The sequence below is a fragment of the Podarcis bocagei genome (assembly GCF_964188305.1).
Source record: "Podarcis bocagei genome assembly, chromosome: 12".
Classification (NCBI taxonomy): domain Eukaryota; kingdom Metazoa; phylum Chordata; class Lepidosauria; order Squamata; family Lacertidae; genus Podarcis; species Podarcis bocagei.
The window spans coordinates 2934616-2958978 of record NC_138137.1 but is presented as its reverse complement, the minus strand read 5'-3'; the positions used below and the strand labels follow the sequence as shown (position 1 = coordinate 2958978).

The following is a 24363-nucleotide window of genomic DNA, read 5'->3' as shown; positions in this document are numbered from 1 at the left end:
GCAAGCATTCCATTGAACTATATTTCTGATTTTATTGTTTTAACTGTTTTTAACTGTTTAGAGTTGTTTTAAATAAATAAATAAATATGTTTTAATCGGACAATGTAATTGTGTGTTTGAATTGTGCATTGATTGTATTTTGGCATATAAATGGTATATACATGCACACATATAGATCTTCATATGCAATTTTGCCAAAAGTATAGACATTTTTGCAAAGTTATTTCCCCCTAAATAGTGCATTTTACACACTCTTTTCACTAACATACACATTCTTGGGGATACTTTGTCTCAGTATATGCATTTTTGTACATAACCCTTGGCTGGAGAGCTGCATTTCAAATTTCAATAGTTGGCTGTGTTTGGGTTTGCATGTCATTTGTGAAAGTGAAAATTACGTAGGTAGCCTCAGCTATAAATGGAATTGAATTTCTTCCTCATGTCTAGTAAGGCTGCAATCTTATACAAACCTTCCTGGAAAGTTCCGCTGAGCTCAGCAGGACTTTCTCCCAAGCAGACACACGTAGGGACTGCAGTGCAAAAGCCCCTTTGCTCACTAAAATGTCATGGTTCTCTGGATCCTGACAACAGACAGTTATATTAATCAGTTTAAGACTATGGAGATTTGAGTAGCCACTCAACGTCTGACCTCCCACAAGGCTGAATGGCTCCCCTTCATGTCAGCTGCAGTTCTTAAACTTATAGTTACTGGCCAGTGGCTTCTGCCTAAGAACAGCTGTAGATAAGAACATAGGTGGTGAATAAGGGCATTCTATAAAATAAGCAGACTTGCTTTTCTCACACTGCATCATCTTTTTTGCATTCTATTCTGTCTGCCAGAACACCACAGATTCCCCTGGAGCCAGAGATAGAATGCATTTTCTTTCAGAAGAAAAAGGGGAAGCAGCAATCTTGTTTCCAAGTAGAAGCCCCCTCACTTCTTACTTACTTTGAATTTAAAAATATTTTCATTTAAGGAGGTAATGATGCAATGATGATTGAATGAGGATAAATGAAGAGAAATTGATTTTAGAGCAGGATCTGGATCATCAGGGTAGGATATTACTGTAATTGGGGTTAATGGGTAAATTAATTGAACTGGTTTGGGTAATACGGGGAAGGGTAAAATTAATTGAAAAATTATTTGGGGTGATTTGGGTGGGAAATTAATTGGTTTGTCCTCTATAAATTGTAAATAATAGTAAGTATTTCTAAATATGTAGCTATACAAGTAAATTAACATATGCACATTTAATGCTCATTTGTGACTAGGAGCCTAAGCCCGGGATCTTTAAAACACTCAAGGAAGTGACAAGAAAGGTTTTTTTTAAAAATAAAATATTTATTAAAGTTTCACAAATTATACAGACAAACACAACAATACAAACAAACACAAACAAAAAAAGAACAAGTATAATTTCAAACCCTTATTTTCTTATAACTTACTTCTCCAACCTCCTCATATCTCCCCTTTCTGCATTCCAATTTCAAATTTTAATTCAGCAAATCCTCACCCTTAAGTTTATCTAATTTTTAACCTTTCTTTTCTTTTAACTTAATCCTTACAACTGTAATCTTTTAACTTAATCCTTACAACTGTAATTCACTTAATTTCTAAACCAGCATCATTCTAACATTCATAAATTTTACAATGTTTCTTAAGATAGTTCTTAAATTTCTTCCAATCTTCTTCCGCCGTCTCTTTTCCCTGGTCTCGGATTCTGCCGGTCATTTCTGCCAGTCCCATATAGTCTATCACCTTCATCTGCCATTCTTCCAAGATGGGTAGATCTTGTGTCTTCCAATACTTTGCGATAAGTATTCTTGCTGCTGTTGTAGCATACATAAAAAATGTTCTGTCTTTCTTTGACACCAATTGGCTGGCCATGCCCAGGAGAAAGGCCTCTGGTTTCTTAAGAAAGGTATATTTAAATACCTTTTTCATTTCATTATATATCATTTCCCAGAAAGCCTTAATGTTTGGGCACGTCCACCAAAGGTGAAAGAATGTACCTTCCGTTTCTTTACATTTCCAACATTTATTATCGGGCAAATGATAGATTTTTGCAAGCTTTACTGGGGTCATGTACCACCTATAAATCATTTTCATAATATTTTCTTTTAAGGCATTACATGCCGTAAATTTCATACCGGTGGTCCACAACTGTTCCCAGTCAGCAAACATAATGTTATGACCAATATCTTGTGCCCACTTAATCATAGCTGATTTGACTGTTTCATCCTGCGTATTCCATTTCAACAGCAAGTTATACATCTTTGACAAATTCTTAGTTTTGGATTCCAACAACTCTGTTTCTAATTTTGACTTTTCCACCTGGAAGCCAATTTTCCTGTCCAATTTATAAACCTCCATTATCTGATAATAATGAAGCCAATCTCTCACTTTGTCTTTCAATTTTTCAAAACTCTGCAATTTCAATTTGTCTCCTTCTTGTTCCAGAATTTCCCAATATTTTGGCCATTTGGCCTCCATATTAAGCTTTTTCAAAGCTTTCGCTTCCATCGGTGATAACCACCTTGGGGTTTTGTTTTCCAATAAATCCTTATATCTTATCCAAACATTAAACAATGCTTTCCTTACAATATGATTTTTAAATGCTTTATGTGCTTTGACCTTATCCTACCATAAATATGCATGCCATCCAAATACATTGTTAAAACCTCCTAAATCCAAAATGTCTGTATTTTCAAGAAGTAGCCACTCTTTCAACCAGCAGAAAGCTGCTGATTCATAGTCAAGTTTTAAGTCTGGCAGGGCAAATCCACCTCTTTCCTTTGCATCAGTTAATATCTTAAATTTTATTCTAGGTTTCTTGCCCTGCCAGACAAATCTGGAAATGTCTCTCTGCCACTTCTTGAAACAATCCATCTTGTCCACAATTTGCAATGTTTGAAATAGAAACAACATTCTAGGCAATACATTCATTTTAATCACAGCAATACGGCCTAACAATGAAAGTTTCAAGTTTGACCATATTTCTAAGTCTTTTTTTACTTCTGCCCAGCATTTCTCATAATTATCTTTAAATAAGTTCACATTTTTAGCTGTCATGTTAATCCCCAAGTATTTCACTTTCTTAACCACAGTTAAGCCTGTTTCATTCTGGAACCTCTCCCTTTCAATAGCTGTTAAATTTTTCTCTAATACCTTAGTTTTTAGTTTATTCAATTTAAATCCTGCGACTTGACCAAACTCTTGAATTAATTCCAAAACTCTTTTAGTACTAGAGTCTGGCTCTTGTAATGTAAGTACCAAATCATCTGCAAATGCTCTCAATTTGTACTGTTTTGCTCCGACCTGTACACCTTTAACCAGCTGGTCCTTTCTAATCATGTTCAGCAAAACCTCCAGGACTGATATAAAAAGCAATGGGGAAATTGGGCACCCCTGTCGTGTCCCTTTTTCTATTTTAAATTCTTCCGTAACCACATTATTTACAATTAGCTTAGCCTTTTGCTCAGAGTATATTGCACCTATACCATTCTCAAAGCCTTGGCCTACCCCCATCCCATGTAGATTCTTCTTCATAAAACTCCAAGAGATGTTGTCAAAAGCTTTCTCTGCATCCACAAATATCAATACTGCTTTAGTGTTTATATTCACTTCTAGTTTTTCCAAAATATCTATTATGTTCCTCACATTGTCTGACAAATGTCTTCCTGGGAGAAAGCTTGCTTGGTCCTTATGAATCTCTTCCATCAATACTTTTTTCAGCCTTTTAGCCAAAATGTCAGCAAAAATTTTGTAATCCACATTAAGTAACGATATAGGGCGGTAGTTCTTAAGCTGAGTCTTTTCAGTCTCTGTTTTCGGTATAAGTGTGATATAAGCCTCTTTCCACGATTCTGGTGCCTTTTCCCCCTCTAAAATTTCGTTGCAGACTTCCTTCAAGGGTTGTAATAACCACTCCTTCAAAGCTTTGTAGTATTTGGAGTTTGTAGGGCAGCAGTTGAAGAAGGAGCAAAAAGGGTTTTCTTGTGTGTGTGTGTTTCTTGTGGCTGATTAGCTCTTTTCCCTGTGTAAAGGTCAGAGGGGGCAGGGTTTCTGTTGAGGCAGGGGATTAGCTGTGGGAGGAGCTTCTCAGAGTTTGTAGGGCAGCAGTTGAAGAAGGAGCAAAAAGGGTTTTCTTGTGTGTGTGTGTTTCTTGTGGCTGATTAGCTCTTTTCCCTGTGTAAAGGTCAGAGGGGGCAGGGTTTCTGTTGAGGCAGGGGATTAGCTGTGGGAGGAGCTTCTCAGAGTTTGTAGGGCAGCAGTTGAAGAAGGAGCAAAAAGGGTTTTCTTGTGTGTGTGTGTTTCTTGTGGCTGATTAGCTCTTTTCCCTGTGTAAAGGTCAGAGGGGGCAGGGTTTCTGTTGAGGCAGGGGATTAGCTGTGGGAGGAGCTTATCAGAGTTTGTAGGGCAGCGGCGCGCGCCTAGCGGCGCGCGCAGTTATATCCATCTTTTAGATTTAGGGGAGCTAGTCTCAAACGTTTGTTGGGGGAGACCTAGGTTTTTTTTTTTTGTGGGCGAAGTTATTTGTCCTGTCTTCAAGCTTTTTATGATGGAGGACCTCTGTAGCCACCCCCAACAACACGATCTCAAGATGGAAGGGGAGGGAACAGCTGCAGTCGCCTGCGATTCCTGCGCAATGTTTGCCATCTTGCCAAAGGTTGCAGGCAGCTTCACCTGCAGCAATTGCATGTTGATTGCCCTTTTAAAAGACAAAGTCCAGCAACTGGAGGAACGTGTAGCTACGCTCCAAAGAATTAGAGAGCTGGAGCTCTTCTTGGAAGCAACAGAGCACACCGTCCCCACCAAGGAGGAGACAGGGGACTCCCCTGAGAAGGAGGCTAGTTCATCAACACAGGAGCCAGATATATGGAGAAACGTGACTCAAAGAAGTAGGAGGCCCAGGGTTCACTCTGATTGTTTAGAAATACACAATCGCTTTGAGGTCCTCTCCCCCAGCATGGAAGACGAAGAGCAGACTCCATTTGAGGATCTCTCCCTCATTACAGTCGATCAGGTATATGAAGACGAGCAGCAAAGTCAGTCCTCAGGGAATGTGCAGGCGACCTTGGAACGGACAGCTCACGGAAGAACCCCGACCAAACCCAAGAGGAGGCGTGTAGTGGTGATAGGGGATTCCCTACTGAGGGGAACAGAAGCAGTGATCTGTGGGCCTGACAAGATGTCTCGGGAAGTGTGCTGTCTCCCCGGGGCTAAGATCCAAGATGTAACTGAACGACTGCAAGGAATCATAAAACCCACTGACAAATACCCCTTCCTCTTGGTTCATGTGGGAACCAATGACACTGCAAGCAATAGCCTCCAGAAGATCAAAAGAGACTACGAGGCTCTCGGCAGGAAATTGAAGCAACTAAATGCACAAATTGTCATCTCGTCTGTCCTCCCAGTTGAACGACGTGGCCCAGGGAGAGAGGGGAAAATAGTGGAAGTGAACAGCTGGCTTCGCAAATGGTGTAAACAGGAACGGTTTGGATTCTTAGATCACGGACTGCAGTTTCTTGAAGATGGACTTCTGGCAAGTGATGGGCTGCACCTCACAACGGTTGGGAGGAATGTTTTTGCCAAAAATCTCAGAAACCTCATCAGGAGGGCTTTAAACTGACTAATGTGGGGGAGGGAGACAGTGCTCCTGAAGGTAGGAGTCTATCAATTAATGAAGATGATCATCCAAATGTCATAGACCAAATGGAGCAAACAGCACGCGGACCTAGTGGTGGGAGGAAAAAATCCTTAAATAAGAGACACGGGGGAATGATTAATGGACTTCAATGTCTGTACACTAATGCGCAAAGCATGGGAAATAAACAAGATGAGCTTGAGCTCTTGGTACAGCAAACTAAATATGACATAATAGGCATCACTGAAACCTGGTGGGATAAGTCCCACGATTGGAATGTAATAATGGGGGGATACAATCTATTTCAGAGAAACAGACCAGACAAGAAAGGAGGAGGAGTGGCGTTATATGTCAGGGATGTGTATACCTGTGAAGAGATCCAAGATTTAGAACCTCAAAGCCAATGTGAGAGCATTTGGGTCAAAATTAAGGGAGAGAAGAATAACAGAGACCTCATTGTGGGAGTTTACTATAGACCCCCAAGCCAAACGGAGGACATAGATGATGCCTTCCTGGAACAGATGGCCAAGCATGCAAAAGGAAGGGAGATAGTAGTAATGGGGGACTTCAATTACCCGGATATTTGTTGGACGTCAAACTCAGCCAAGAGCATAAGGTCAAACAGATTCCTCACTGGCCTTGCAGACAACTTCATTGTCCAGAAAGTGGGAGAAGCAACAAGAGGAACAGCCATTTTAGATCTGGTCCTAACCAATGTTGATGACCTGGTTAGTGGGGTAGAAGTGGAAGGATCATTAGGCGCGAGTGATCATGCTCTTCTGAAGTTTACTATACAGCGGAAAGGAGCAGCCAAGCATACTAGGACTCAATTTCTTGACTTTAAGAAAGCCGACTTCATAAAACTTAGGGAAGTGCTGGGTGAGATCCCATGGACAGCAATACTAAAAGGAAAGGGAGTTCATGATGGCTGGGAGTTTGTTAAGAGGGAGATAGTAAAAGCACAACGTCAGGCAATACCAATGAGACGGAAACATGGAAGGTGCCTAAAGAAGCCAGGGTGGCTATCTAAAGAACTTTTAACTGAATTAAGATTAAAAAAGGATGTGTACAAAAAATGGAAAAGGGGGGAAACCACCAAAGAGGAATTCAAACAAATAGCCAGCACGTGTAGACACAAAGTCAGAAAAGCTAAAGCACAGAATGAACTCAGGCTTGCTAGAGAGGTTAAAAGCAACAAAAAAGGCTTTTATGGGTATGTTCGTAGCAAAAGGAAGAACAAAGAAACAGTGGGGTCACTCAGAGGAGAAGATGGTGAAATGCAAACAGGGGACACAGAAAGGGCTGAACTCCTCAATGCCTTCTTTGCCTCAGTCTTCTCCGATAAAGAAAACAATGCCCGACCTGAAGAATTTGGAGCAAATGATTCAGCAAAGGAAACACAGCCCAGAATAACTAAGGAGACAGTACAAGAATACTTGGCTAGTTTAGATGTATTCAAGTCTCCAGGGCCAGATGAACTGCATCCAAGAGTATTAAAAGAACTGGCAGATGTGATCTCAGAACCACTGGCAGTCATCTTCGAGAAATCCTGGAGAACAGGCGAAGTCCCGGCAGACTGGAGGAGGGCAAATGTTGTCCCTATTTTCAAAAAGGGGAAAAGAGAGGACCCAAATAATTACCGCCCAGTCAGTCTGACATCAATAGCAGGGAAGATTCTGGAGCAGATCATTAAGCAAACAGTCTGTGAGCACCTAGAAAGGAATGCTGTGATCACCAATAGTCAGCATGGATTTCTGAAAAATAAGTCATGTCAGACTAACCTGATCTCGTTTTTTGACAGAATTACAAGCCTGGTAGATGAAGGGAACGCAGTGGATGTAGCCTACCTTGATTTCAGCAAGGCATTTGACAAGGTGCCCCATGATATTCTTGTAAAGAAGCTGGTAAAATGCGGTCTTGACTATGCTACCACTCAGTGGATTTGTAACTGGCTGACTGACCGAACCCAAAGGGTGCTCATCAATGGTTCCTCTTCATCCTGGAGAAGAGTGACTAGTGGGGTGCCACAGGGTTCTGTCTTGGGCCCGGTCTTATTCAACATCTTTATCAACGACTTGGATGATGGACTCAAGGGCATCCTGATCAAATTTGCAGATGACACCAAACTGGGAGGGGTGGCTAACACCCCAGAGGACAGGATCACACTTCAAAACGACCTTGACAGATTAGAGAACTGGGCCAAAACAAACAAGATGAATTTTAACAGGGAGAAATGTAAAGTATTGCACTTGGGCAAAAAAAATGAGAGGCACAAATACAAGATGGGTGACACCTGGCTTGAGAGCAGTACATGTGAAAAGGATCTAGGAGTCTTGGTTGACCACAAACTTGACATGAGCCAACAGTGTGACGCGACAGCTAAAAAAGCCAATGCAATTCTGGGCTGCATCAATAGGAGTATAGCATCTAGATCAAGGGAAGTAATAGTGCCACTGTTTTCTGCTCTGGTCAGACCTCACCTGGAGTACTGTGTCCAGTTCTGGGCACCACAGTTCAAGAAGGACACTGACAAACTGGAACGTGTCCAGAGGAGGGCAACCAAAATGGTCAAAGGCCTGGAAACGATGCCTTATGAGGAACGGCTAAGGGAGCTGGGCATGTTTAGCCTGGAGAAGAGGAGGTTAAGGGGTGATATGATAGCCATGTTCAAATATATAAAAGGATGTCACATAGAGGAAGGAGAAAGGTTGTTTTCTGCTGCTCCAGAGAAGCGGACACGGAGCAATGGATCCAAACTACAAGAAAGAAGATTCCACCTAAACATTAGGAAGAACTTCCTGACAGTAAGAGCTGTTCGACAGTGGAATTTGCTGCCAAGGAGTGTGGTGGAGTCTCCTACTTTGGAGGTCTTTAAGCAGAGGCTTGACAACCATATGTCAGGAGTGCTCTGATGGTGTTTCCTGCTTGGCAGGGGGTTGGACTCGATGGCCCTTGTGGTCTCTTCCAACTCTATGATTCTATGATTCTATGATTCACACATGGCATGGCCACTGGGAAAAGCCTTCATAGAATCATAAAATTGTAGAGTTGGAAGGGACCCCAAGAGTCATCTAGTCCAACCCTCTGCAATGCATCTATGACAGATGCTGCTTAAAAACCTCCAAGGAAGGAGAGGCCACCACCTTCTGAGGTTTTGTCAAGATGCAGCCTTTGTGTGTGTCGTGAGGTCTCAGTGGGTCAGGAATGGATAAACTAGCAGACGTTAAGTGAAAGCGCTCTTGTTCATAGCCATCAGCTGGCCATCCAGTAGGAAGGCCAAGCCCAGGAGTACGAATGTGATTTTTTAGATGGAGCACAACCCTGTTCAGAACAGGCTGATATCCTATCTCTGGTCTGGTAGGTATCCTGACTCGTAGCATCTCTGCCTGGTCCAGATTTAATTCCAGCTTGTTTACTCTTATCTAGACCATCACAAACTCCAAACCACTTCCCCAGAGTGAACAGGCAAAGCAAGATAGGCATGGATGTCACCTACATACCAGTGACAATCCACTCAATAGCTTCAGATTACCGGTACCTTTCCCTGAAGTTGCACGTAGAGGTTTGAAAGCCCTGTGGGAGGCCAAGGGATCAAGCACAAGCCACCCACCACCTCCTCAACCTGACCACCAGAAGGGGCCAGAGTTGGCAGAACAACCACTCCAATCCTTAGCCCAGCAAGACAGTCTGGGGGATTTTGGTCCACTGTATTCAAGCTGCTGAGAGGTTCAACAGAACCAGCAGGGACACACTTTCGCTTCCTTGTTCCTGACAGAGATAGTCAACTGGGGCTACTCTGATTCCATCCATTCCTTTGGCTGCTCGGTCCTCAACTCTTTCTTTTCTTTCCTGAATTTATCATGAGATCTGTTCCTTGGTTTCTTGTGAGTACAGCACTGAGCCACTTTGCAGGTATTCTTGGCCACTTTGTGCAAGGCAGAATAATTCTCCAGACTGTATGAAACCCCTTCACTCAGTTTCTTTGCCCCTGGCCTCGGAACTGGCTTTTTCATTGTTTAAATACCAAGTTTGGTGATGAAAGGCAGCGCTAATTCTGGAAGAGCATGCAAGAAAGGGGATAATGTGGTTGACTTGGCAGGCCAAAAGTATCAGGAATCAGGTGAAGGGAATGAGCAGGCTAGGGAGAAGTTAGTTGCGTCTTTCAATCCTGTGCTCATTATTGCTAATAAAAGTGCCCTCTTTGTCCCCAGCTGGAGTGAAGCGAATGTACAGTGATATAATAGCTAGGGCTATAAAAAGCTTTCAGAAAATGACAGAGCCCAGGAAAAAGAAAGACTTTTTAAATAGGAATGAGAGTTGATGAGTGTGTAGCCTCTGCCACACTGAAATACAAGCTCATTATGAATAGGGTATTTTTCTCCGTCTCCTGCCTGTCTTTTCACTTGGTACAATAGGGTAACAGAGGAAGCCTTGAACAGCAGGTGAGATGTTTTTGATCTTTCCCACTTGAGTTTGAAGGAAAGATGAGATGGTGTATGAAAGTTCACATGATGCAAAGGTTTCTTAGACGCCTCTTTATTTCTTCTAAAAAAAGGGAAGAAGGTCTAAATCCTTTGGGATTGGCCTTTCAGAAGCATACCATAGCTATCACAGAGGGCTACCAGTCCAATTACCCCACCGGTGCATTGCCAGTAGAACAGGTTTTGGTCTACTTTACTGAGAAGTGTAGCTGTTTTGCTGTTATACTGTGATCAGAATATACCGTCCTGTTTTCAGTACATAAAAAGACTTGCAGTGTAGAAACTTTAAATGGGAAATATGTTTGGTTGTGCCAAGTTTTTGTTTTTAAAATAAAAAAGGGTGGCAGAGAAGCTTTTAAAATGACCACCAAGGGGAAAGCCAAGAGCCAGTTTTGCTGAGCAGCCAGTTATGGATAAATCACCCCATAGCAATTGTCCTGATAAAGAGTGGGAGGGTCAGAACTCAGCTGAGCTGAAAGTCCAGGGGGCATGACAGCCATTCAAAGAGGTCCAAACGCAGGAGGGCTGAGCTCCTGTGCCAAAGACATGTAGACAGCAACCATGTATAGATGTGTTTATATCTGTGGGGCACGAGGTGGGGCACCAGTCACCAGGACACCTGCATCTCCAGATATGGCAGCCTCCACCTTTGCAAGCATGAAACTGCTGCAGGAGGGGGACTGTAACATTACGGCATGTGCTGCTGCCTGAATGGAGATGTCAAAGGGGCAGCGATCCTTTGCGGTAGCTGAGGTCTAGACATCTGATTGCACTCAACTATCTCTTGACTAATTTGAAGGGCGGGGTTGACTTGGTAACAACCTGGGGAAAAGGTGATGGCTATTATCACCATCACCTCAACAATGCCTCTGCAATGGGCTCTCCCCACCTCGCCCCACACAAACAACTTTGCAGTAATTCCTGCTGCGGGGCATGCATGCTCCACGACAGGCCTCCTCTGCAACTCATTGCTTTCAACATGGGGTAGCAATAAATATTTTAGTGGTGGGGGCTGAAGGGACCTGGGCTCCTTAGAGTTGGTCCCAATGCCAACGCAGAATGCATTTTCATACTAGGGGCAATAGAAGGGGCAGGGAACACTGTTGCACATAGGGAGATGGTGGCTCTTGGCTTATCTTAAAGCAACACATGTGTCCTCGCAGGCAGCTCATGGCCTTGTGCATCTCTTCTCTCTGCTCCTTTGTTTTCTTCTCCAGCTCTTCCTACCACTGCCTTTCTCCTCTTCCACTCAGCCCTTTGGCTGTCTCCCTCTCCCACTTCCTATGCACCTTCCCCTGGCCTGCCGCATTTCCTAGGTCAAGGCTTGCTCTCCTTCTCCTTCCCTGGGTTCTTCTGTCTAGCCAGTGTACCCATCACGCTACAGCAGTGTTATGTACTGAGTTGAATAGGATCCAAACTGCAGCAGTCTGATTGGTCCTAGAACAATAGGATCCAAATTGCAGCAGTCTGATTGGTCCTAGAACAATAGGATTCAGAATGCAGCAGTCTGATTGGTCCTAGAACAATGCAGCAGTATGATTGGTTGGCAGGAACCACCCAATCATGCTCCAGATATAAGTGAATCCACAACCTGATTGGCTTACAGTAGAATTCCAGAATTAGCCAATCATGTGCAGCCCATTGTGTAAATAATGTATATAAAGCAGATACTTTGAGGGGACTTTCATTCATTCCTCCTCACCACTATGAGCTGAATAAAGAGCATGAAATCACTTTGCGACTCTGAGTATATTTCAAGCAGGAGCATCTCAACCAGTGACAGAAGATGTTATTCTGCCTCGTCTGATATTACAAGGTTCAGCCAATCACTTCAACAGGTTCATCATCACTACCACAAAATTCACGCATTTCAGTGCAAACCAGGTAAACTCGCACAACTGCATTTTGTATATCCTTGTGGCACTGTAGTGCCTTCGACGAATTCACCCCCCCCCCATTTCAAGCATTCCTGCTGCAGACAATGGCCTGTTGCTGCTTGATAGCGCTGGGAACAAACTTTACTCACGGGCAAGAGGCAGTGAGGTTTCCCTTTCCCCACAGCAAAATGGAGGGTTTTCTTTTGGAGTTTGGTTCTGTCAGAACTTTACTTGGTGGTGGTGGTCAGGATCCACCATCACATAGAGAGACCACAATAAGAGGTCCAAGGGGAGCTGAGGCTGACCACCCCACACCCAGGGGCCAGAAACTCCCTGTTGGGGTGGGTGAGGCAGTGAGACATTGGCCAGCAAGCAGGCTGCCCTACAGCAGGATCCTTGCCTTAGAATCAGAGAACTGCAGGGTTGGAAGACACCCTGAGGATCTATTCTACACTTATTATTCCTGTAATCAATAAAAGCTGTGGCCAGTCCAGGTCTCCGCGTGTCATTCTTTGCTCTTGAAGGGCCTTGGGGAACAAAGAATAGCCAATATTTTGTGACTGGTGCTGCGGCTTCACCTCCAGAAGCAGAGAAAAATCATGACCCAAATCTCAATCAAGACATCTTTTGTCTGTTCTGGCATTACCTTTATCCCCAAACAGCTGGATGCGGCTAATAGATATACACTCCCTGCCAAAGCAAACAAATTAGTAATCTACCTCATGTGTTCTGTGTGAACTACAGTTGTAACATCACCCCCAGAGCACATAATCACAGAATACATTCTTGTCGCCTTACAAGTATCTTTTCCCTTTGCAAAGCTGCACTTAACAAGAGGTACTAAATCAGTTTGGGGTCTCTAGGCTGCGGCAGCTTTAATTATGGTCCTTGCATTTTATGGGGACAAATGGAGAGAAAAACCTGGAAACCAAACAATCTCTTCAGGATGTTTAGAATGCAAGGACCTGCTTATATTATTTGAAGGGCTACTGTCATGTCACAACAGATTAAGTAGTTTAAAACTCAAAGTACAGCTTAGGCAACTACATGGTCTCCAAACTGCAAAATAGGTTTTCTTTTTTTTATGTAACCGGCAGATGGAAAATCGGAAGTTGTTCTTTTGTGGGGTTTTTTCTAATGTCCCCCCCCCCCGTTTTCTTCTCTCTCTCTTTCCTTTCTTTCTATTTCTTTCCTTTTCTGTTTCTCTCCTTCGTTTTTCTTTCTTTGGAGTCCTGCCTCTGGGACATTTATTAGGGTCCAGAGATTGTCCACTCATAGGGGTAGGAGAAGGTTGGTGGAGGACCTGGGATGAGAGGCTGGGAGAGAATGGAAAGGTCCCAGGTGAGAACTTCTGCCCTCTGTGGGTGGTAAGGGCTAGGAATTACTTTTAAGAGAGGACTTCGTATTCTATTTATTTGATTTGTATCTTCTGTAGTAGTAATTTTATTGTATTATGGGAAAATCTTAATAAGAAGTTTTAAAAGAAAGATAGAGCACAGAACTAAAGAGAAGCAAGCCAGTAAAGAGAAAAATTAACAACCTTGCAATTCCTGCAGATACTTCTCATGAGCCTCCAAATATGGTCCAAATTTTACTGCAGGTGAAATCGTGTGGTATTTTAATTTCAGTTGGCAGCTTGAATATAAAACCCTTGCTAACTTTCAGACAAATAGCTTTGCAAAGAACAAGTAATGGAAAAGTTGAGCCCCAAATGTACTCACAGCTGCCATTGTGTTCTGTGGCTTCAACAGAGCTGGCTGTCAGTTTCTTGGAAATACTGACTGCTTCACTGTGAAAATCAAAGCTCAGAAAACATCACTGGGGCATGCTAAAGTTCTTTCTCTTTTTGCAAATATTCAGCATCTTGCCAGTATTTGCATGCATATCTATGTGCATGGAGGATTCAGATGAGGAACCTACCCTTCAGAACAGAAGGGTACATAAATTTGAACAGAACACTGGAAACCTGCAGCCAGTTAATTGGCGGGTTAGTTCAAATCATCATGTGAAATTCAGTCCCATCACACTCGTATGTTTAAGGCTGCTGGTTATACAGTGGTACCTCGGGTTAAGAACTTAATTCATTCTGGAGGTCCGTTCTTAACCTGAAAGTGTTCTTAACCTGAGGTACCACTTTAGTTAATGGGCCCTCCCGCCACCACATGATTTCTGTTCTCATTCTGAATCAAAGTTCTTAACCCGAGGTACTATTTCTCTGTTAGCAGAGTCTGTAACCCGAAGTGTTTGTAACCTGAGGTGTTTGTAACCCGAGGTACCACTGTAATGCTGTGGTAATACCAGAAGTCAGAACTTGCAGAAATCCCATCAGTTTCTAAACTGCTGGGCCCACGATTCCTGACCCCAGACCTCCACACCTCCCTGGCCTGACAATAAAGCACAGCTGCCTGCTTGCCTGTCTGCCTCCAAGTCCTATCTGTAGTTTTGCTTTCTCTGTTCTGCAAGTCCATGTTTTCTGCATCCATTATTTCCTCAGATCCCTGCATTTTATGCCCCTGCCTATGTCACTTGATTCCATTAGCAACCCCCCTTCTGATCCTTTTTCCACCCATTGTTTGAATTATCAGTTGACTTTTATAATTGCTTTTATGGTGGTTGTCCATTTTCACCTCAATTCCCCATTTCCTCTACCTTTCACCTCAGCCTTTCCTCTTGTGCTGCCCACACTCCCACTTACTCTGCACCCATTGTGTCCCAAGTGCTGGGTTGGGAATGTTAGCCACAATCCATATCTCCCCTGCATTTATCTTGCTCTTTCTTATGAAATACTGTGTTTTGATGGGTTTTCCCTGCAAACCAGCTTTGATTCATTTTTAAAGGACAATCTAGCTGCGTCTTAAACCGGCAACGTGTACGCAGCCTCCACCCACTGCCTCTCCTCTTCTTCAGCCTAGTTTCCTCCATGCTGCTTCTGCCTTGGTTCTCTCTCCCCCCCCCCCCTGAATTTGGGGCTTCTTCTGAGATCTCTGCCAAACTGACGTCTCTTCACTTCATAGAAGTCGGACTGGAAATAGCTTTCCATGAACATTGTTAGCCTTCACACCAACTCAGCCAATCAAGTGCCAGCAGATTCAGCACAAAAAGCACAAAGATTGGGTTGCAAGTTTTGGCTGCCTTACTTGTGGCCCATCTCCTGGCATCTGGTGAGCCAGGCACATCCAAAGTCCATTTTGGGGGCCTAATCTGGCTCCCCGGTTGGTTTAAACCGGCCCCTGCAGCAGTTTATTTCCTGGGGTAAAATTCTAAAAAAAACCTCAACAACTTCAACCCTAAAAAGTCTGGACACCAGTGTGGTGAGCGATCAACCTTTTGCTATTTCCCAGTCTTAAACTAATGGGAGGAGCACTGAAACAACAGTTGCAATTTGAATTTGGAGCAGTCTGACAAAGTCTTACAGGTCTTTTTAAAAGGAAGCTCTCTAACACTGAGAGTAATTTTATTTCCTGACTTTAGCAGCTCTGTTGTCTGCTTTAGGAGTGTAAAGTTAAAAATAAGGCAAAGGACCCCTGTATGGTTAAGTCCAGTTATGGGCAATTATGGGGTACGGCACTCATCTTGCTTCATTCTTCCTTTACGGGTCATGTGGCCAACATGACTAAACCGCTTCTGGCACAACAGGATACTGTGACGAGTGCCAAAGCACACGGAAATGCCGTTTACCTTCCTGCAATGGTGGTACCTAATTATCTACTCATCCTGGTTTGCTTTTGAACTGCTAGGTTGGCAGAAGCTGGGACAGAGTGTACTTGCTTTCAGTTGGCTTTGCTTATGCATTTGTAAACAAATACCAGAATAACATGTCTCCTGTGCACACTCATATCAAAAGGACTCCATACAGAGGCATCCACCGGAACTTCCTATGAAATGGAGATGGAAAATGTCAATATAATAAATTTCAATACAGTATAATAAGTTGTTAACAATATCAAGAGATATATGCAGAATATTTCACCTGTTTAGGACAACTGATTGCTATTGTTATGAAAATGTTAACTTCAAAAACTCAATATAAATTTATAGTAAAATAAAAAATGGTGCGTTCTTTGTTTTTAAAAATATACTGTTTAGTAATAGATATGCTCAGAGTGATCACTGGCAACTTAAGAACCAGCTGCACAAATATCCGATGTGGGACACCTGACTTGCCAGTAGTGCATGTGAAGAGGATCTTGGGGTTTTAGTAGACCACACACTTAACATGTGAAAACAGTCTGATGCAACAGCAAAAAAAGCGAGTGCTATTCTAGGTTGCATCAACAGAAGTATAGTGATCTGATCAAGGGAAATAATGCTACCATTTTATTTTTCCTTGGTCAGACCACATCTGGAGCCCTGTCTGAGCACCACCATTTAAGAAGGATGTTGACACAAGCTGGAACGTGGGCAGACGAGGGCAACAAAGATGATTGAGGGTCTGGAAACCAAGACTTATGAGGAATGGTTGAGGGAATTGGGTAGCTTCAGCCTGGAAAAGAGGAGACTGAGATGTATGATAGCCATCTTCAAATATCTCAAGGGCTGTCACATGGAAGAGGGAACAAGCTTGTTTTCTCCTGCTATGGAGGCTAGGACCCAAACTAATGGCTTCATAAGTCATAAGAAAGGAGATTCAGACTATATAGGGAGAACTTTCCGACAGTAAGAGCTGTTTGACAGTGGAACAGACTCCCTCGGGAGGTTGTGGACTCTGCTTCATTGGAGGTTTTTAAGCAGAGGTCAGGTGGCCATCTGACATGGATGCTTCAGCTGAGATTTCTGCATTGTGGGGGGTTGGACTAGATGTCCCTTGGCGTCCCTTCCAACTCTATTATTCTAAAATGCAGCACCCTGCTGTAGGTCTCTGGGACAGTACATGAACAGGCGAAGTCCCGGCAGACTGGAGGAGGGCAAATGTTGTCCCTATTTTCAAAAAGGGGAAAAGAGAGGACCCAAATAATTACCGCCCAGTCAGTCTGACATCAATAGCAGGGAAGATTCTGGAGCAGATCATTAAGCAAACAGTCTGTGAGCACCTAGAAAGGAATGCTGTGATCACCAATAGTCAGCATGGATTTCTGAAAAATAAGTCATGTCAGACTAACCTGATCTCGTTTTTTGACAGAATTACAAGCCTGGTAGATGAAGGGAACGCAGTGGATGTAGCCTACCTTGATTTCAGCAAGGCATTTGACAAGGTGCCCCATGATATTCTTGTAAAGAAGCTGGTAAAATGCGGTCTTGACTATGCTACCACTCAGTGGATTTGTAACTGGCTGACTGACCGAACCCAAAGGGTGCTCATCAATGGTTCCTCTTCATCCTGGAGAAGAGTGACTAGTGGGGTGCCACAGGGTTCTGTCTTGGGCCCGGTCTTATTCAACATCTTTATCAACGACTTGGATGATGGACTCAAGGGCATCCTGATCAAATTTGCAGATGACACCAAACTGGGAGGGGTGGCTAACACCCCAGAGGACAGGATCACACTTCAAAACGACCTTGACAGATTAGAGAACTGGGCAAAAACAAACAAGATGAATTTTAACAGGGAGAAATGTAAAGTATTGCACTTGGGCAAAAAAAAATGAGAGGCACAAATACAAGATGGGTGACACCTGGCTTGAGAGCAGTACATGTGAAAAGGATCTAGGAGTCTTGGTTGACCACAAACTTGACATGAGCCAACAGTGTGACGCGACAGCTAAAAAAGCCAATGCAATTCTGGGCTGCATCAATAGGAGTATAGCATCTAGATCAAGGGAAGTAATAGTGCCACTGTATTCTGCTCTGGTCACACCTCACCTGGAGTACTGTGTCCAGTTCTGGGCACCACAATTCAAGAAGGACACTGACAAACTGGAACGTGTCCAGAGGAGGGCAACCAAAATGGTCAAAGGCCTGGAAACGATGCCTTATGAGGAACGGCTAAGGGAGCTGGGCATGTTTAGCCTGGAGAAGAGGAGGTTAAGGGGTGATATGATAGCCATGTTCAAATATATAAAAGGATGTCACATAGAGGAGGGAGAAAGGTTGTTTTCTGCTGCTCCAGAGAAGCGGACACGGAGCAATGGAGCCAAACTACAAGAAAGAAGATTCCACCTAAACATTAGGAAGAACTTCCTGACAGTAAGAGCTGTTCGACAGTGGAATTTGCTGCCAAGGAGTGTGGTGGAGTCTCCTACTTTGGAGGTCTTTAAGCAGAGGCTTGACAACCATATGTCAGGAGTGCTCTGATGGTGTTTCCTGCTTGGCAGGGGGTTGGACTCGATGGCCCTTGTGGTCTCTTCCAACTCTAGGATTCTATGATTCTATGAAGAAGCTGACAAAGCTTCAACAGCTCAAGCAGTTTCAGAGGCAAAATCTAATTCAGATCTGCCATCACACAGGCAAAATCCCTAGATAATTACCAGCAATGCTACAACATTCTCTTTTTATTTAAAAAAGCCCTTGGTGCAGAAAGAGCCTTCATTTCATTTAAATCTATGTGTGCTGCTGCTGGGTGGTCTGAGCAATTATTAAATATTGATCAACAGTTTCCTTCCATTTATGTAAAAAATGTATGAGTCATAGGACAGCTTCTCCAGAATGATAAATCTAAAAATACATTTGATAGCCTTTTATTTTATTCAAATTGGCAATAAATGTGCTTATCTAGGGCAGAGCAAGATGTCAAAGGAGAACTTTCTTAGGATCTGAGCCAAGCACATGCCACATTCCATATTCTGCAGGAACTGTAGTTTTAGAAATTTACTTACCAGAGTTCTGTGGATGGAATCCATCAACCATCTCTCTTCACTTGCATATATGGATGGAATCCATCAACCATCTCTCTTCACTTGCATATATGGACTCTAGTTCTGATGCCGTCTACTCCACGATGGCTTCTTTTCTCCGCTTATGACACATAAACCCAGTGTGTTCTCCTAGTTTTCGACTTTATATTTTTCAGTTGAGAATCTGTTCACAGACTGATTCATACATACATTTCCATTATGAATGTATTGCTTGATGACTGATGTGAATGTGTGAATGGCTTTTGCTGAAAGGAATTTGACTTTGAAGTAGGCCTGCTTAAATTTAGTACAGGCAGACGAGCAGCACCTCTAAACTAGCGCTCCTTTTTGAAATACCAGAATCAAACTAGCCTAGAAACAAAGGTGATATGCCATTATCTCACACCCCACCAATTAACGTTGGCCCTTTTAAATGTAAACTACTGATTAAACCCTGGTTGGAAGCAGAGGGGTGTGTGTGGGGGGAGGACATGTGGTGGTGACTCATCTGAGGGCATCGGGTGAGCTTAGGGGGTGCCGGGTAGATTGGCTGTTCCACATCCAGAGCTTTTTTCCTTTTCTTTTCAACCAGGGCTCACAGGAGCTGAGCTCCAGCTCCTGTCAGGTGGCCATCATTGCTATTCTAAGAGAACAAGGGAGAAGTTCCCTCAGCACCAGCAACCCAAGGTGGCTTTCTCCCTCTGCCAAATGGCAGGTCCAATCCTGCAAAATGACTGGCCCTGCATGCACTCCCTTCTCCATGTCATACAAACAACAAACAAATATTTAAGCTTTGATTTACAGACGCTTGCTGTCAGAAGGGGCTATTGTACAACAAAAATGGGACAACTCCCCAACTCCCAAAAAATATTTGTGGCATGAAAAGTTGCTGAATTCCAGCAGCCACTTCAGGGAATTTGAATTCCTTATATTTGTAAAGGATATCAGTAATGATTATAAAAAAATATATTGCAGTGTATCCTTCTTCTTCACAGCAGTGAGCCTCTTCGGCCAACCATTCCAACCTTCTCAGAGCATTCTACTCTCCCCGTAGTGTTCTTGTACTTCTGCACACAGGAGTTTCCCCAAATATGCTGATACTCCTGTCTCTGCCCCCCCCCCCCCGTGGCGTCACTGTGGCTTCATTTCAGTGCCCATGTCAAACCATCTGACATCTGTAATAAATAAAGTTGCAGCCTTATTTCATTCCCAACATGGTTGTCCTGTGTCTATTATTGTCTGATTGTATGTGCACCCACCCTGCCACTGGTTCCATCATGCCTGGGCCACAACTGCATTTCTGAGTGCCTCAGGTTTCAACAAACTGCCACCACTCTCAAAATCTTCACAGAATTGTAGAGTCAGAAGGGACCCCTATGGTCATCTAGTCCAACCCCCGCAATGCAGGAATCTCAACTTAAAGCATCCATGGCAGAGGGCCATCCAACCTCTGCTTGAAATCTGCTGCTCCCCTCCACCCAGTTTTAAACTTAAACCCAAGTTATTGAAGACTTTTTAGCCTGGCAAGCCATCAGCCTGCATGATACCTGCTCTCACTGGCTGATGTTTTCCTTCTTGTTGTCCTCCCATGTCTCTTAATTTGTAAGTTCTTCTGGCTGACTTCTTGTGCCTGATTGCTTTATTGTTCTCGTTCTGAGCTGTCTTGGGGGCCTCATACCATGACAGAAAGGCAGAATGGAAATCAAGTCAAATCAATCTGCCTTGGAACTTCAAATGTTTGTGTTGTTCCTCATGGAAGGAATTAGCAAAACATATTGTTTAAGTCACACTACAATGGTTAGGTCAAATAATGGTTCATAAACTAGTGAAGGTGCGCTAGGCCAGCACAGAATGCTTCTCTCCCACATGCTCCCTCTTTTTCAAATCTGTCGTGTAGAGAATCATTCAGTGCTGTGAGCCCCCAGTGCATTCTGAAGTGACATACAGTAGCTCCAGGGAGAACTGAACCTGCATTGTTGTAATGTGAAATGAATGTGGCAAATCAAATTGTCCCCCACACAGCAGTTCCTTTTATAAGCTCTATTGATTATTTCTCTTCCACTGAAGTCAATGGAGCCATTGTTGTAACATGTTAAATATCCAAAACCTGGTGAATATTAGGTTTATTGATGAATTTATACCTGGCCTTTTCACTTCCAAAATGAGAAATATTGAAGGTAGCTCTTCCTTGGCAACCTGTGCACACTTCTAAATGTTTGGTGCTTATCCTGAGTGACAGTGGTGGCAGCAGTGGTAGCTGCAAGGGAGCCCCCCCCCCCCCATTGCCTCTCCATGGCCTCTCCATGGCGGCTGCTGCTGCCGCCTCCTCCCTGGTAATGGCTGCTGGAGAACAAGTGAGGAGCAGGAGAGGCTGCCAACGCCGAGACCCGGCCATGTGACACACCGGTGCAAAGCCAGAGAGCAGGGTAGTGGAAATGTTCTGCGGGGAGGGGGCGGAAATGGGGGGTTGAGGAGGGTCAGTTGTGGGGGAGGGAGAAATGTCCCTATCACCATGATCTGCTAAATTAACTGTAGTCAGGTGATGATGATAATTCTTGACTTCAGTGACGTAAATTTATTTGCACGCCTTATGTTGTGCAGCTTCCTGGTTGTAGCACCTCACTTGTGGAAAGTTACCTGCAAGACAGTTTACCTCGTACCAATTTTGATGCCTTAGTGTTGTGCAAAGACCTTTTGATGTTTTAGACCTGTTAACTCTCAGTTTTGTCTGCCTTCTGCTTTTAATCTGCCTTTAATTTTTTTAATATTCTATTTAACAAAATGTATACAAGAATATAAAACATTAAAGCTTTATTTTTCATTGTTATTTTACTCTATATTTTATTGCTTCATTTGTAAGGCATTCTGAAAATATTTTTATTGAAGGGTAGCATGCAAATTCTGAAAATAAATTTCAGGGTCACAGACATCCACATTGTTCTGCTAAAATGAAACAATCCGAACGATTATAACTTAATTTCTTAGAGTGAAAATAAGCTTTAATTTTACCCCACTATAAAAAGCCAGATGGCTTCATCTCTAGCATATTTCTGAAGTATGATGTATGTTTCATTTAATTCTTAAACTTTGTTCAGAAGCAGAGAAAGAGAGGGAGGGAGAAGCTTTTGTTTTATTCATAGCTTCTGTCTTCAGTGGCTTTTAAAAAGTATTTTCCAAGAACAGGTGAAGTGTGAAGTTATCTTTACAGCCTATTGTCATGCAGCGCTTTAAGAAATGCACAATATATTTGGTTTATTGTCCATCACTGGCATTCTGTTCATAATGTTGTGATGGAATCTTTGTTTTATTAGTAGAACTTCTTTTCTGCAGGAGCAAGGATGGAACATATGCTGGAAACAAAGTTTTGCTTGGAATAGTATTTCTAATTTTAGGTACTGGCATCACATAATTCTTTCAACTTCAGCAGCAGTGACATTTGACCATGTTCTGCCGCTTTAAGTGGAGTGCTTTACTTGAAATATGGCCAACAGTTTGGTTGTATGCTCTTGTTCCCATGGGACTCTAGAACCGGCAGCAACTACCAGGAGAGCAGTTGCTAAGGGGGGGGGGGGGAATCTGACTGGCTTCAACACAGAATTTCTAGCATATGTAGCAAACCACTTTCAGTTTTCAACGGAAAGATCAGAGCAGCACGCTCCTTCTAAACTGTGGGTTTCGCTCAGAGCTGACCTGCATATTAAAAAGGCACAAGCGGTGAACATTTGACCCATATGTTGCAGATGCACCTGCTAGCCAGTATTACAGCATTAATGAGAAAGGACCCTGCGCACATGCAATCAGAATCCTTGAGCCATCCGGGTCCTTGTTCACAAATACAGCTCTAGCCACACAGGACCTGTTCTCATTAATGCCCAAGGTGTGCCTGCTGGTCAGTTTGCCCACAGATGCATTAGCCTGCCACTGCTCTTCTCATGTGACCACCATTTGAACACTCCTGCAAGGATGCTGCTGCAAATAATATTCTATGCCAACTTTCCTCCCTCTCCCCAGGAACTTTTCAGAGTATTTATCATCGACCTGACATTACTTTTCCTCCCCTAAGCCAGGGCTAGTTCTATCACTGGGCAGAATGAGTTGGCCTCCTCAGATGATGGATGCTGAAAAAGCAGCTGCCTCTTCCCACCATTCTTCTGGAGTCCCCTGTCCATTCTTGTCCTCTTGAGCTGCTGCCACAGTGTCTTTTATTCTTCTGGGCCAGAAGGCTGCAGAAGGCATCACACATGCATGCACATGTATGCCTTTTTGATCACATGGATTCACGCGGGTGCTACAACTGTATTGAAGCATTTGCCTGAGGAGACAGTAGGCAGGCATCAAACAGAGATGTGTGTGCATGAGAGTGGTGGCAAGGTGGTTGAGGACAGAGTTGTGTGTGCCACACAAACTGTCCTAAACTCTCTAAGCTAACCCGCTGACGAGGGCAGTATTGACGAGGGCCTGCTCGTCACAAAATAAATCAGTCTCACACCAGGATGCTTTTTTGTAAAAGGTCTAACAGCTTCAGGAGAGAGAGAGAAAAAAGCCCCTCTGGAGCTGCAGCCCAGCATTTTTTATTAAGAACAGTACAACAGTGTATCAACCATTATGCAAGACAAACACCAAATATGGGGATCACCCCATTATCAAGCCATACAATAAGAACCAATCACCTTCCTTGCATGAGGCGATCACGCGCTCATCATGCCTAACACAGCCTGCAGTATCAAAAGGTCAAACTATAGTAAATTTCCATCCTGGCATCCATCTTGTCATGTAGGTACAAACAACCATTTTCCTACATGCCCTCTTATTTGTTTTATGAAAAGTAAAAAATAAAATTTAACAAAACCTAATCAGAATCATTTGTTTCATTTCCTAAACGCTGATATCTTGCAATATAAATTCTTCTTGTGACTCCAGTGGTAGGTCTTGGACGATACCACCATGTACTACATTGAGCAAACAAAGAGGGTAGGCATTGAATGCAGCAGCACAACACAATGAATCCTGCAACAAGCAAAATTACAATTAGTAAAATTTTTCTTAACCATACTCTATTAGGCAACCAGGAAGACAACCATTCCCATGGATCAAAACCTTCGGGAGGATTCAAAGGATTGTGGGCTATCATTTGTTCCATATAATCAATAGTAGCAGAAATATTGGCCGATTGATCAGATACATACATACAACAATGGGAATGAATTAAAGCACAAACTCCACCTTTGGAAGCAAGGATTATATCTAAAGCATAACGATTTTCAAGAGTCACATCTCTCATTTCTGACATTTCTTTGTTAATTAATTTTAAAGCCAAGATAGTAGAATTAAACAAGGCTTCAGTCCAATTAGCCAATTTGTGCAAATCACGGTAATTCATGCCTGCACCTAAAGAGGGCAGGAGAGATCTAGAGACGGCTGTCCCTGTATATTGAGAGATAGGTGATCGCACTTCCCTTTTGTTACGCAAACGAACCGCTGGGAGCTTGTCCAGTTTATAGACCAAGGGTATGACTATTCCTAAAGTGCACGTTCCAGAAAAGGCAAAGGGGATTTCTTTGTAGGCTCTAGTACCACAAAATAAACA

The 24363-nt window shown here is 43.1% G+C and overlaps 1 protein-coding gene across 3 annotated transcripts in view; it reads right to left on the bottom strand.

Annotated features, from left to right (window-relative positions):
• Nucleotides 1–24363, bottom strand: part of TPK1 (thiamin pyrophosphokinase 1) — a 448208-nt gene that overhangs the window by 278069 nt on the left and 145776 nt on the right. For 2 of the 3 annotated variants that reach the window (XM_081165241.1, XM_081165247.1), the window contains exon 1: nucleotides 12566–12576. The exons of the other annotated variant lie outside the window; for it this stretch is intronic. The gene's annotated coding sequence lies outside the window, so the exon portion shown is untranslated. Of the gene's footprint in view, nucleotides 1–12565; nucleotides 12577–24363 lie in introns of those variants that run through there. 3 annotated transcript variants of the gene reach the window in all.